The sequence below is a fragment of the Euphorbia lathyris genome, chromosome 1 (assembly GCF_963576675.1).
Source record: "Euphorbia lathyris chromosome 1, ddEupLath1.1, whole genome shotgun sequence".
Taxonomy (NCBI): Eukaryota; Viridiplantae; Streptophyta; class Magnoliopsida; order Malpighiales; family Euphorbiaceae; genus Euphorbia; species Euphorbia lathyris.
The window spans coordinates 116,645,498-116,659,027 of NC_088910.1; positions in this window are offsets into that span (position 1 = coordinate 116,645,498).

Genomic DNA, 13,530 nt, shown 5'->3' on the forward strand with positions numbered 1-13,530 from the left:
TATGTTCATGGATGTAACTGGTTTTGGAGGTCAGTCATCTCAAACAAGTGGACAGGTGGTGTTGGAGACAGAAATGGGCGATAAAAATCTAAAATGGCGAGGTGATCTGGAGTTCGCAATTGTTGATCTCCAATAAAAAAATAATATAATCCTGGGGCGTCCGTTCCTATCGGAAACGGAGTCGCTCATTTCAATGAGGCATTTGACGTTGCATTTGCCAACACACCAAGGGCGAGTCGTTGTTGAGGGAGATGAACTTATATCTCAACAAGCTTATACATTGTCACTTGAACCAAAGCCAGATGAAGAGGATAAAGTTGATGAGAAGTTGCCGGCTGAAGCGTTAGGAGAAACAGAACTATTCGCCATCTCCAATGACAAGAATGTACGGATAGCGGCAGGACTTCCAGACGAAACGAAGAAAGCCATTACCGATGTGTTGATCCAGTGCGAGTTGGCATTCACCGCTCCAAATGAAGTGCTGAAGGGGATAAGCCCAGAAATAGCGACACATCGTTTGAATGTGGACAAAAGTGCAACCCCAGTACGCCAGAAAAAGAGAGGACATGCTCTAGAGAGGTAGAAGGCGATTGAAAAAGCAGTGGCGGATTTGCTAAAATCAGATGCAATTCGAGAAGTCACCTATCCGGAGTGGCTAGCCAATGTGGTGCTAGTCAAAAAGCCAAATGGAACGTACAGGATGTGCGTAGACTTCAAAGATCTGAATAAAGCTTGTCCAAAGGATATGTATCCGCTACCTAACATTGATATATTGGTAGATGGGACTGCAGGATTTGAAGCTTTATCGTTCACCGATGTGAAATCCAGTTACCACCAGATCCCAATGGAGAAGGCGGATGAGATCAAGACGTCATTCATAACTCATTAGGCAACTTATTGCTTCAAGGTGATGCCCTTTGGACTGAAAAATGCTGGAGCCACCTATCAACGGATGATGAACAAAATATTTTCAAACAAATCCGGCGAGAACTTCTCGATCTATGTAGATGACATGATCATTAAAAGCAAGAAGATGCAAGACCACCCGCAGGATATTAAAGAAATCCTGGAAGTGCTGATCAAATATGGCCTCAAATTGAACCCAGAGAAATGCACGTTTGGAGCAAGAGCAGGGAAGTTCCTGGGTTTCATTGTTAGTGGCAAGGGAGTTGAGGCGAATCCTGAGAAGGTTAAAGCAGTGATGGAGATGAAGACACCGAGGAATATAAGAGAAGTACAGCGACTTAATGGGTGGTTGGTGGCATTAGGGCGGTTCATATCATGCTCGGCTAGAAGATGTCTACCTTTCTACAATGCCATCAAAAAATCTAAGTCCTTTGAATGGACACCAGATTGTCAAGAAGCATTCGAGGGGATAAAACGACTACTATGTTATCCGCCCTTAATGAGCAGGCCAGAGGATGGAGAAGATTTATTTCTTTATGTATCCGTCACCAGCACGGCGATATGCACCGTAATGGTACGGGAAGAAGAAGGGCAACAATATCCGGTGTACTACGTGAGTAAAGTCTTGAAGGACGCAGAACTTCGATATTCGAGGTTAGACAAAATGGCCCTCGCGGTGATAACCACGGTGGCTAGGTTAAAGCCATACTTTCAGGCGCATACTATCATTGTGAGAACTGGAATTCCAATGCGAAAGGTATTACAGAAACCTGATGCATCCGGCCGATTAATGGAGTGGTCAATTCGCTTGGGAGAGTTCGATATTCGCTACGAAGGAAGACCAGCTCTAAAAAGTCAGGTACTTGCCGATTTCGTGAATGAGTTCACATGGGATGAAAACGAATGTCCAAAGGCACAAAAAGAAGAGTGGAGTATTTTCACAGATGGGGCATTATCCGCAGATGGAGCTGGACTAGGAGTCGCCATCAAGGGTCCGGATGTTATTCGCCTGTACTATGCGGTACGGTTAACATTCAAAACTACCAACAATGCCGCGGAGTATGAAGCAATGATATGCGGATTGAAGTTGCTTAATGAACTTATGTCGGAAAGAGTGGTAATCTACAACGACTCTAAACTTATGATAAATCAGATCACAAAAAATTATCTGGTGAAACAGGAGGATCTGGTCAAGTACCATCAGGTTGTCGGCAGATTGACGCAGGAGTTAACACATAAAGGAGTCGTCTGGGAGATGGTGCATGTTCCAAGAGGCCAGAACACAAAGGCTGATGAGTTGGCAAAGGCAGCAGCGAGTAGAGACCCATGGAGTCAAAAGGCATGTAATTTGGAAATAAGGTCGTCACCAGCATTCGAAGCCGATCAGATTATGGTCATCGAAGAGCTAGAAGACGATGAAGATTGGCGGATGCCCATCCGTCACTATCTAGAACATGAAAATTAGCCGGTTGATAAAAGTTTAGCTAGAAAGCTACTCGGGCAGTCAGCAAGATACTCAATTCGGGATGGAACTTTATACCGAAAATCATATACATGTCCATGGTTGAAATGTATTAGCCGCAATGAAGGAGACTACGTGCTGCGAGAACTCCATGAAGGAATTTGTGGCGCACATGAAGCATCCGCGGCATTGGCAAGAAAGGTCAAGTTGATGGGTTATTATTGGCCAAAGGTGGTGGAGGATTCCCAGAAGATGGCAGCGGAATGTCACAGCTGTCAAATCCATGCAAATAAAAAGCATGTTCCCGGAGCCGAACAAGTCACTATAATGACGGCGTGGCCATTCGCGACATGGGGAATCGATATAGTGGGTCCGTTCCCAGAAACAACAAAGAAACAGAAGTACTTGATAGTCGCAGTTGACCACTTCAGCAAATGGGTAGAAGCGGAGGCAGTAACCACTCAAACACCTGAGCGAATGATCGAGTTCTTACGAGAGAACATTATCATGCGGTTTGGAATCCCACAAACGCTTATAACTGACAATGGCACCCAGTTTAACTGTGTCAAGTTCAAAGCATATTGCGAAAGCATGGGGATCAAGAATCATTTTTCTTTCGTAAATCATCCCCAGTCGAATGGTATGACAGAGGTTACCAACAGGGCCATGATTCAGGGAATCAAGAAGCGACTAGGTGATAAGAAAACAGGTTGGGCGGACGAGATACCTCATATGTTATGGGCATACAGAACCTCTGTAAAAGCAGCAACAGGCGAAATACCTTTCTCGCTGGTTTATGGAGCCGAAGCAGTCCTACCTGTTGAAATCAAGTCGCCTACAGATCGGGTAATTTATTACTGCGACACCCAAAATCCTATCAACATTAGAGATGCATTGGATTCTGTTGAAGAACGAAGGGAAAAAGCTTACATACGATTGGCAGTATATCGCAATAGAATCAAGAAGTATCATGACAGAAGGGTGCGAAAGGTGATAATCAATGAGAGCGACTTGGTCTTGAAAAAAGCAGATAAAATACAGTCCAGAGAAGGCAACGGAAAATTGGGCGTCAACTGGATCGGGCCTTACAGGGTATCCAAGAAATGGGCGGCAAAAAGCTCCCGCACACCTGGAATCTAGAGAATCTACGCCTATATAAACGGGCCGAGTAGTTCAGGGAAATGACGAGTACTCTTTTTCCTTTTATGAGTTTTTTCCCACTGGGTTTTCTGATAAAAGGTTTTAATGAGGCTTTGATCCCACACAATTTAGGTACCCATGTAACAAGAAGTCTTTTTTCTTTATCAATAAAGAGGTTCATTGGTTACAATTATTCACTATGCTACGGCTGAATGGAGGTCCTTTTCAAACTGCTAATACAAACACATAAATGTGTTGCCTACCAAAGAAAGGCGGATGCATGATTACGCATCATTCGCAAAACCTTATGGTTAACATTAAAACACATAAATGTGTTTCCTACAAAAGAAAGGCGGATGCATGATTACGCATCATTCGCAAAACCTTATGGTTAACCTTATGATTATTTGAAAAATTATAAGGCATAAAATTAAGCGAATAAATGAGTACTCAAAAAATTGCAAAAAGGGTGTGGCCACCCTAATGAAAACAAAACTAAATACGAAAAATTACAAGTATGAAGTCGGCAAGAAGCAAGGGTCGCATACGAAAATAAACGGCATTAAAGCGAAGAAGAATAAAACAATAATCGCGCATATATGTAAAGCGGCGGAAAAGTCGCTCGGTTGATATATATACTGGCAGTTTGTTACATACAACAGTTCGGATATAAATAAAATTATACTACAGTTTCTTCTCCTTCGCCTCTATTGCCCCCTTTGCCTTCAGCGGCTCCTTCATCCTCTCCTGTGGGGTGATCTGCTTCAAGCGAATCCCCAACAGTCAAATCAGTAACCGCATCAGAGCGAGGTACCTCTTGTTCAACGTGAGAAACATCTTGGGGTATCCCTCCTTCTATGTTCTGATTTGGGATCTCACAGCTAATTGGAGAGTCATGAAAACTCTGACAATCTAGGAGAAGTACCTCATCCATATCGGCATCCTCGGCCTCCAACTTGTCCCATTTTTCAGCTAAATCCTTTTCAGGAATGGGAACCTTGGGGCGATTAAGTACATGATCTGGATGTCCATGCTCATAAGCCGCATGAATCCGCTCTCCATACCAATAGATGCGAGCACCATCTTCAGCGGTGATCTCCTCGGCCCTCCTCTTTTGCATCTCCAAAGCTTCCTTGGACGAATTCAGATCATCAATAACCTTCTGAAGCTCATCGGACTTAGCCTGGAGGGATTTGAGAGCTTCCTCCTTCTCGCTGATGGACTTCTGACAAGCACCTTCAAGGGCCTTTACTTTGCCTTGGACATCATCAAAAAGCGACTTCTGAGTCGCCAATTCAGTGCCAAGGCTTTCCAGCTCTCTAGCTCGTTCAGCATCCCTGTAGAGAGCACCCTCCGCGAAATTGATAATCTGCATAAAGGACGATACATGAATAAAAAGAGCGAATGGAGACATGCATTTGAGGGATGGAACATGAGTAGAAAGCAATATACCTCTATAGCACGCTTCTCAATCCCCTCCATGGCAGTCGGAAGCGGCACCTGTTCGCGCACACGAGAAGCGGAGGGAAGTCGCCCGAGGACATTGCATATGGAAGAAACAATGTCCCTACAGGAAAAGCTCACGGCTTTACCAAAGGTTCTGGTCCACCATCCGCTGATATCAGGAATCGGCTATGGATACACAAGGAGAAGGGTCAGGAGAACAGCGAAAACTGATAAGAGAAAATAAATAACGCAAGAAGAGCGAATAAATTATGATACCTTATGAAATGGGGTACCGCCCTTGGCTTTGGATGGAGTGGATGTAGATGTACCACCGACAGGCAAGGATACGGAGGTATTCTTCTTCCTAGGGCGAGAAGACTCCACATCCACATTACTCTTCCGCTTCCTATTTAAGGGAAGCTCCTCAGAAACAGAAGCGGGGCCCTGTGAAACGGAAGCAATTGTGGGGGAAGCCACCCCAATAGAAGTCGCCCCCACAGGAGAATTCACCCCTGCAACAGAAGTTGTTCCCGCCATCCGCTTCTTCCTTCTCGCCAGGGCTTTCGCTTCCCGATCTGCAGCGAGTTGAGATAAAGGATCACCCCTGCAAAGGGTTAAAAGAAATCATCAACTTGGAAATAAGTTAATAATACCTTGTACAAAAACGCGATAAGGGATATAGACAACGCGATCTCCCTCGCGGTAGGCAATCGCTACTCGGCTTCTTAGCATATGGAATGCCTGATCATATGTCCATACAAAAGGAGGGGTACTCTTCAAAAACTTTATAATAGCGGATTCTTCCTGGCTGGGGTAACCAAAGTTCAAACTCTTTACATTGGGCCGGCCCCAGTAGCGAAGAAAGTTTGGATTCCCTTCATGGAACTTAATGAAGAAATAGGACTTATCCCACTCACAGATTTTGTTCGACTTCTCATCAAAGCCGTAGTAACCGCTCTGTTAGATGAAAGTAAAGTACTCCCCCGAACTCTTGAAATGATGAAGCTTAGAGAAAATCTTGAGCGAGAGGGGAACCTCCAAACAATCCGCCAGAAACTTATCTAGGGTTAAGTCGGCCCATCCATTGGGATGTAGTTGTCCAGGCGCGATTCCATAACCACCCAGGATGGAAGCAATCTCATCCGCCAGCGGATAAGTGAAACCGCAGATAATCTGGGCGACAAAAATGGTAAAGTACCCCTTTGGGTAGTCGCCAGGCCCTCTATTTTCCCCGGGAATGCTTGTCTCCAGACCTTGAAGCCAAGGATACTGCTCCCGCAAGTCGTCAATCTTCTCGCGGCAAACTAAGCTTCCGGACCTATCCTTTTTCGGTAATAAACGGGGAGTTGGGGCAAGTGGTGGAATCAACTTCTTGGGGTCGAAACCTAGGCCCTCATCAGTTGTATTCGCCAAATGGAGAAAATCGGCGGGATGAGAGTCTGACCTATGAGAGCTAGTTGAAACTTCATCAACCATCTCCTCGACCTCGTGAGACACCTCGCGATCGTAATTTTCGTCGAAAGGTGCGAAATCAAGTTCAGGGTTCGACATATCAGGGAGGAGAACGAACAGAAATAAGAAATAGTTGAACGAGCTGCAAGTTACAGAAGGGGAAAACTTACATGTGAGAAAGAATACAGAGAAGAACGAACGTAAAGATGTTGACGCCGGAGAGGAAATGACGGAGAACGAAGGAACCACTTTCGAATTTTGAATATCCAGACAAAGACGAAGAGTTGCCTATAACATATGAAAAGACCCTAAAGGGCTCGTGCCAAACTAAGGGGGAGGCATGTGATGAGCCGCGAAGCCAAACCGGGCCGAATCATAAACACGGGCCCAACCTATACTTAGGCCCATGGTTCAAGATCAAATGGGCTCCTAATAAAGGAAGCGGGTAAAGCGGATAACCGCCCACTCAAACAAACGAAACCACGTTGGTGGTCACGTACGGGACGTGGCACAGAAAGAGTAACCGCCCTCGGCGGTTACCTAGAGATACTTATAAAAGAGACATGAAAGCAAATGTGGAGGTATGTTGATATTTTTTCCCTCAATACTATTATCAATCTACTAGCCTTCCACATAAAACTGACTTGATCGTCGGAGAGTTTTTCCGGATATCCTGTCTCCGGTTTTGTTTTGCAGGTAACTACGACGAGGATCATCGAATTAAATCCGACAAGTTATCAAATAGTTTAACGATTTTATGTATTGAGAGAAATATGTTACAACATATTGATCTAGACACTATTTTTAGTGATTCTACGTCTACAAATGCTTATAGATAATGTTTTGTATGAGCAACTCGGTATTTAATTTTGAAATTAGAGTTTTGAACCACTTTAGAAGTTGACTAATTAAACCTCTAATAGTGGTGTTTTGTGAAAAGATATTTGAAAGAGCTTATTGGGTCCAAAAAGCTAATTTTGAAGGATATTTTTACCTCTAATTACTACTCTTTAACCCCAAATAAAATATAGTCATAAAATATAATTGTCCTTATTTGTCATTTTATACAAACATCTATTAGCAATCAGCTAAGTTTTACAAAACAAGTTTACACAATCAGCTAATCAAATCAGCTAACCAAAAAGGTAACCATCTAACCGCTAATATAATCAGCTAACAACTATATGCCAAACAGTGCCTTTATCTTATTGTAGTCTTGCTTCAGGACCTACATGATTCTGCTACATCAATATTAATAATAAAATATAGGATAAGATTCCCAATATCATTTTTAGTACGTACAAATTTACTTCTAACATATAAAATGGTAAAATGTTATTCTTAACATTGTGAAGTATACGTGAAAAAAAAACCCCATTGTGAAGTAGGTTCAATATTATTCTTACCTCGTAAAAAAATTGAACAGGTTGGTTTACCGTTATTTAAGTTGTTATTTAACTGTCACGTCGTATTTTTAAAACATAAATTATGTTTAAAGTGTTACTAACACAGTTATAAAAATTCTGAGCAATTAAGTTTACCCCATATAAATTTATTGCAAGAAAAACTGCCTAAATATTTACTACATTATTAACACAGTTACAAACAACGTAGCAAGGTGCACAAAGCTACTTCAATTTATTAATAAACTTGTTTATAATGTATGGTGTGACAGTCAAATTACGTTAACCAACATATTCAAGTTTTCTACCAGGCAGTGGTAAAATTTATCTTGGTTATCAAGGTTAGAAGTAAAATTTTATCATTTCGTGCGTTAGGGATAAACGTGCACTTCTCATAAGAATTGGAACAAAATTGAGCCTTATCCCTTAAATATATATCATTCATTCTAGGGATAAGGTGCAAAAATACCTCCTAACGTTTATGGCTAGAAACAATTTTACCTTTAACGTCTAAAATGGTGCAACTATACCCCTAAATATTAGCAGTTAAGGACAAATTTACCCCTAATATTGATAAATTGCACCATTTTAAACGTTAAAAATAAAATTGACCCAATTTACCCTTTCATTCTATATATCTATTTATTTTTTTTATTTGGACAAAAGCATATTGAGGCAACCTTTTTCTTTTGTGATATATGATTAATTCTAATTGCACACATTAAGTTCTTAATCATCAAAAAGGTTAGTTCTAAATAAATAAACTTATTATTCATTTTATATGCATATTTGAAATTCTCTTTATAATGCATTTTTTCTATCTGTAGATCAAAATTTCGTACTAATTAAGAATCAGAAAGTGTTTCGAGGAGTCTCCCTATATGCAAATGCCTCCTGGGTTTGTATGGTGTACAACTTAAATTCCACAAATTATAGTGAGGTTGTCTGGACTCAAACCCTCTACCGTTTGATTCAAGAGAATCTGATATCATATTATTGAATCAATTGAACTGAAAGCTCGAGCTGATAGTTAAGACCTAATCATAAATTTTATATCAATCTCTAACAAGATTGACTTATTTAAGATGAGCCCACGTTTTAGCTGTTGTCACAGGCAGAATCCAAGTGCACCAAATCCAATTCATAACCTTTGATTAATTAGCATCCCTAATTAATTCCATAGCTTAATGCATTATTTGCTCCATGAACTTGTCTAAAAAGGTTGATTGGCTTCCTGAACTTTCAAAATGTCTTGATAGCTTCCTGAACTTGCATAAAATGTTCAGTTAGCCCCCTGAACTTGCCTAAAACACTACAAGAAATAACTCTTTTTATGGAGAAAATCCAGTGGGGAAATATTATTCGCTTAATAGATTTGTGGGGAATTCTTATTTCGCCACTGATCATGAGATTTCAGTGTGGAATTTATTTGTTCCCCACATAAAATGATATATTAGTGGAGAACCAATATATTCGACACAAGAACATAATATATAGTGGCAAAAACGTAATTCGTCATAAAATTGGATATATTTTTATGTGGAATTAAGGTGTTCTCCCCATAAAATTCGACACATTAGTGTTTTTGTAATTGTCCTAACATTAATATTACATTGAAGTTGAAGTAATTTTTTGAGACACTACCATAGCTATTGCTAGTGTACTTTATAAAGTTGTTAAATCCTTCATCATTATTAGCACAATTTCAAATTTTATGGAATTTAATGATATATTTTGTTTTATTATTATTGTTTAATTTATAAACTTTTATTATTATTAAATTTGTTAAGATATATTTTATTAGAAATGGCAATACAAAATACTTTTGATATAATATAAATTATTTGTGGCGAATTTCTCGTTACACAATGTAGCTCATCTGTGGCAAATTAGATATTTGCTATAATATGTATCATTTGTGACAAATATTTTGTCACATAATATCACTCATCAGTGGCGAAAAATATATTCCACATAACATATATATCAATTTGTGACAAATGTTTCGTCACATAATGTCACTCATCAATGGCAAAATATATATTCTCCATAATATATATATATCAATTGTGGCGAATTTTTCGTCACTCAATCTCAATTATCAATGGCGATATGTTTTGTTCCCCATAAAGTATGGTTTTTTTGTGACGAATTTGTTTCCCACAAACTAAATATTAAACCGAAGGAAATATTTATCTGTGGGGAATAAATAAGATGAGTGGGGATATATATTTCGCCACAATATAATAGCCAATAGTGGCGAAACTGAAATCGCCATGAATATCTATTGTGGCGCCCATAGGATGGCGAACTGAGGACGAACTTTGGTTTCGTCACTAAGGTCTTTTGTGGCGAAATATTAACATTTAGTGGCGAAATATTTCTCCATAAAAGGAAGGATTTCTTGTAGTGAAATGTGATCAATTGATCACTCGATTGCAAAAAAAAGAGTAAAATTAAATGCATAAGATGTATTGCAGGCATCTTAAAAAAGGTAAAACGACCAAGATCATAGTATGCGGTTCAAATATTAGAGAAGACAAGTTTTATAGTTGAAGAAGTAATAACTTCATTTTTAATCTATTTTTGAATTATGTAATAACATTCTAAAATGCGTGGAATACATCTTCCGCATTTAATTTATTTTTTACAACCGAGTGATCAATTGATTATATTTTATGCAAGTTCATGGAGCTAACTGAACATTTTATGTAAGTTCAGTAGGTTATTGAGACACTTTAAAAGTTCAGAGGGCCAATTAAATTTTTTGGACAAGTTCAGAGGCAAATGATATATTAAGCCTAATTACATACATGTTATGTTATTTGATCATGCAGTGGTGTTTTATGATGATTATTATTTTAATAAAATTATAATGTATGCCCCATTTCATGCTATCCATCTATTTATTGAATTTACTGTTTTTATTTTTTAAATAAAAAATATCAATAAATCAAAGAACCGAGTCAAGACAAATAGTTTTCTACAGCCAATCCGAAATAGAAAATGACATAAAATCATTAGCATTGAACATGACATGACGTCTAATGGCATGAGTCCCCCTGTTCGCTAGCCTCGAAGAATAAGACAATTCGAAATCGTTCCTATTACTCAAAATGACTTTGCAATCCTCTATAATAGTACAAAACTCTGAAAAATCGGACGCAATATATTTAACATTATTTAACAACAATTAAAGAATCACTTCCAAACAGCACATTAACACAATGGAGATGGATTAAGCAATAAATTGCTTCCCATTGAGCAAGAGCCTCTATAATACGAACATCAGCTATAAACGGCAGTAGACGGCTCCGACAGGCCATGATTGACCCATCCGAAGTCCGGATTAGAGCTCTCATACCACTACGGCTAGCTACCTAAAATAGTGTCGCATCATAGTTACACTTGACGAATCCTGCGGCTGCCCGGGTCCGGCGAACTGGTGCTGCGATAGGCTTCGACAACCTCCCCAGCACTACAACTGTCGGAATGGATCTCCCAGGCGCTACGATGGTCTGACTTTGACTTTCTGGCTCGGTAGTGGACGCACATAATCTCCCTAGCGCTGAGGATTGGGACTGCCGTGAGTCTGCCAGAACGTGAGCCGCAGTAGTGATAGCTTGTGCCGGTAATTGCACATTGTTCTCCCATACCACTTGGTTCCTTTGGCTCCAAATCGACCATAGAGTCATGGCCACCGAACAACATGTCTCCTGGTCCATAGATGAAAACACCTATAAAATAGCACCCATTAGATAATCAAAATGGAATATATCCATGTTGATTCTTGTTAGGTTCCAACACTCCTGGGCATATACACATCTCACAAATATGTGGTAGTCATGCTCAATATCAACATCGCAGAAAGGGCAGTGAATTGGGATCGGTAAACCTCGCGCTTCCAATCTATTTTTAGTGGCTAAACAACCCGCCACCAATATACAATTTCCATAACCGTTCCCACCTCTCATGGCCCGCACCTCGCCTGTCTCCCACACATAATGCCTTATAACCCGATTTACTAGTATAAATCTCATCCTTTGTATAATGCTACATCAGCCTGTCCCCCACATCTCTAATGAGTAAAATAGTCTTGCACACTGCCCTTGCATCCGACTCAGACATCAAAGCTTCAATTTTCCCTCCATCCCACACGTTCCTACCATGAATAAAAAGATCGGCAACTTTGATATCCTCGTGTGACATCCCTGCAACTTCCTAAACCATAAACGGCTTCTCCGTATTCAACCAAGGGTCCTTCCAAACTGAAATGGACTTGCCATCCCCAACCCTCCACCTTACACCCAACTTCAGTACTTTAATTGGTCTTCAAACACTCCCCAAACAAAACTAGGATTATTGCCCAATTTGAAAGAAATGAAAGATACCTTAGGAAAATATTTAGTTTTAAGGAGCTTACCCACCAAAGTGTATGGATTAATTAACAATTTTCAACCATGTTTACCTAGCAAGGATAGGTTAAAGTTCCACATGTCTCTAAAACCCAAACCCCAGTCCCTCTTATCTTGACTAAAATGGGCCCAAAATATATAAATTAAAAAGTGCGATTATACTGGAGGTTTGACTCATACGATTTTTTTTTGACAGTTTTTGAATTTTTTTCTAGCGGATCCTTTTATGTTGGGATGTGTCTCTATCAAATAAAATTACGTACCATTAGGCTCTAATCAGAGCCGGCTCAATTCTAGTTACGGTCTAATTAGGTTGGAGGTACGAAATAGAGTCGGGGAAGCCGAAAATAATTCAGAAAAATCCGAAATAAATTATAAATGCTTAGCTATATTTTTATACATGGAATGACATTTTTTTATTTTCAAAAATTAAATTAAAAAATTCTAAGGTCGCCACCCGGTCTGCGAAGGGAAACACATTGTTTCGGAAAATATCAGAAAAAATATGAAAAATCTACAAAAATATGACGCGGAGATACGTAACAATATCTCCTTGAAATAAATTCTATAAGCCACTAATGTAACCTCTCGATCGGGAGCGGGTCTTAGAGTTTGGAATTTACCAGTGAACTTGGATATTGGCTCGTTTAATTGGACGTAAAGGTGTAATTAATTTCATTATGGAAACCAGAAGATAAATCTGTGCCGACAACAGTTACAAACGACATGCTGACATGCACGAAGCTACTTCAATTTATCGATAAATTTATTTGAAATGTCTGATGTGATAGTTAACTTACGGTAAAACCAACATGTTCAAGGTTTCTATCAGGCATGGGTAAAATTGATCTTGGTTATAAACGTTAAAGATAAAATATTTACCATTCAATATGTTATTTCAATTCTTATAAGCAATTGAACAAATTTGAACCACATCACCAAAATATATATCCATTTTTTTTTATTTGGAGAAAAGCATATTTAGGCACTTTTGCACGTGCTTCCCCTTTGGGTAAGTTATGACGTGTTTTGCAGATTAAGAGTGTATGTTTCAATTCTATTCTTGTGATTGAGACATGTGTCCTTAACGATTATGTCTTTTCCGTAAGGCTCCTTCATTAGTCTACGTATCATTCTACTTTTAACATCTTTTATGATGTGGTATCATATGTCCCCTTTAGAACTATTTCTGCGAATTTCTTTAACGCCTCTTTACTCTATTGGATTTCATGTATCCATGATGGCCCTAGAAGTTTTCGAAGTCCACTTTCTACCAAATGTGGTTATTTTAACTTTAGGAACTCTC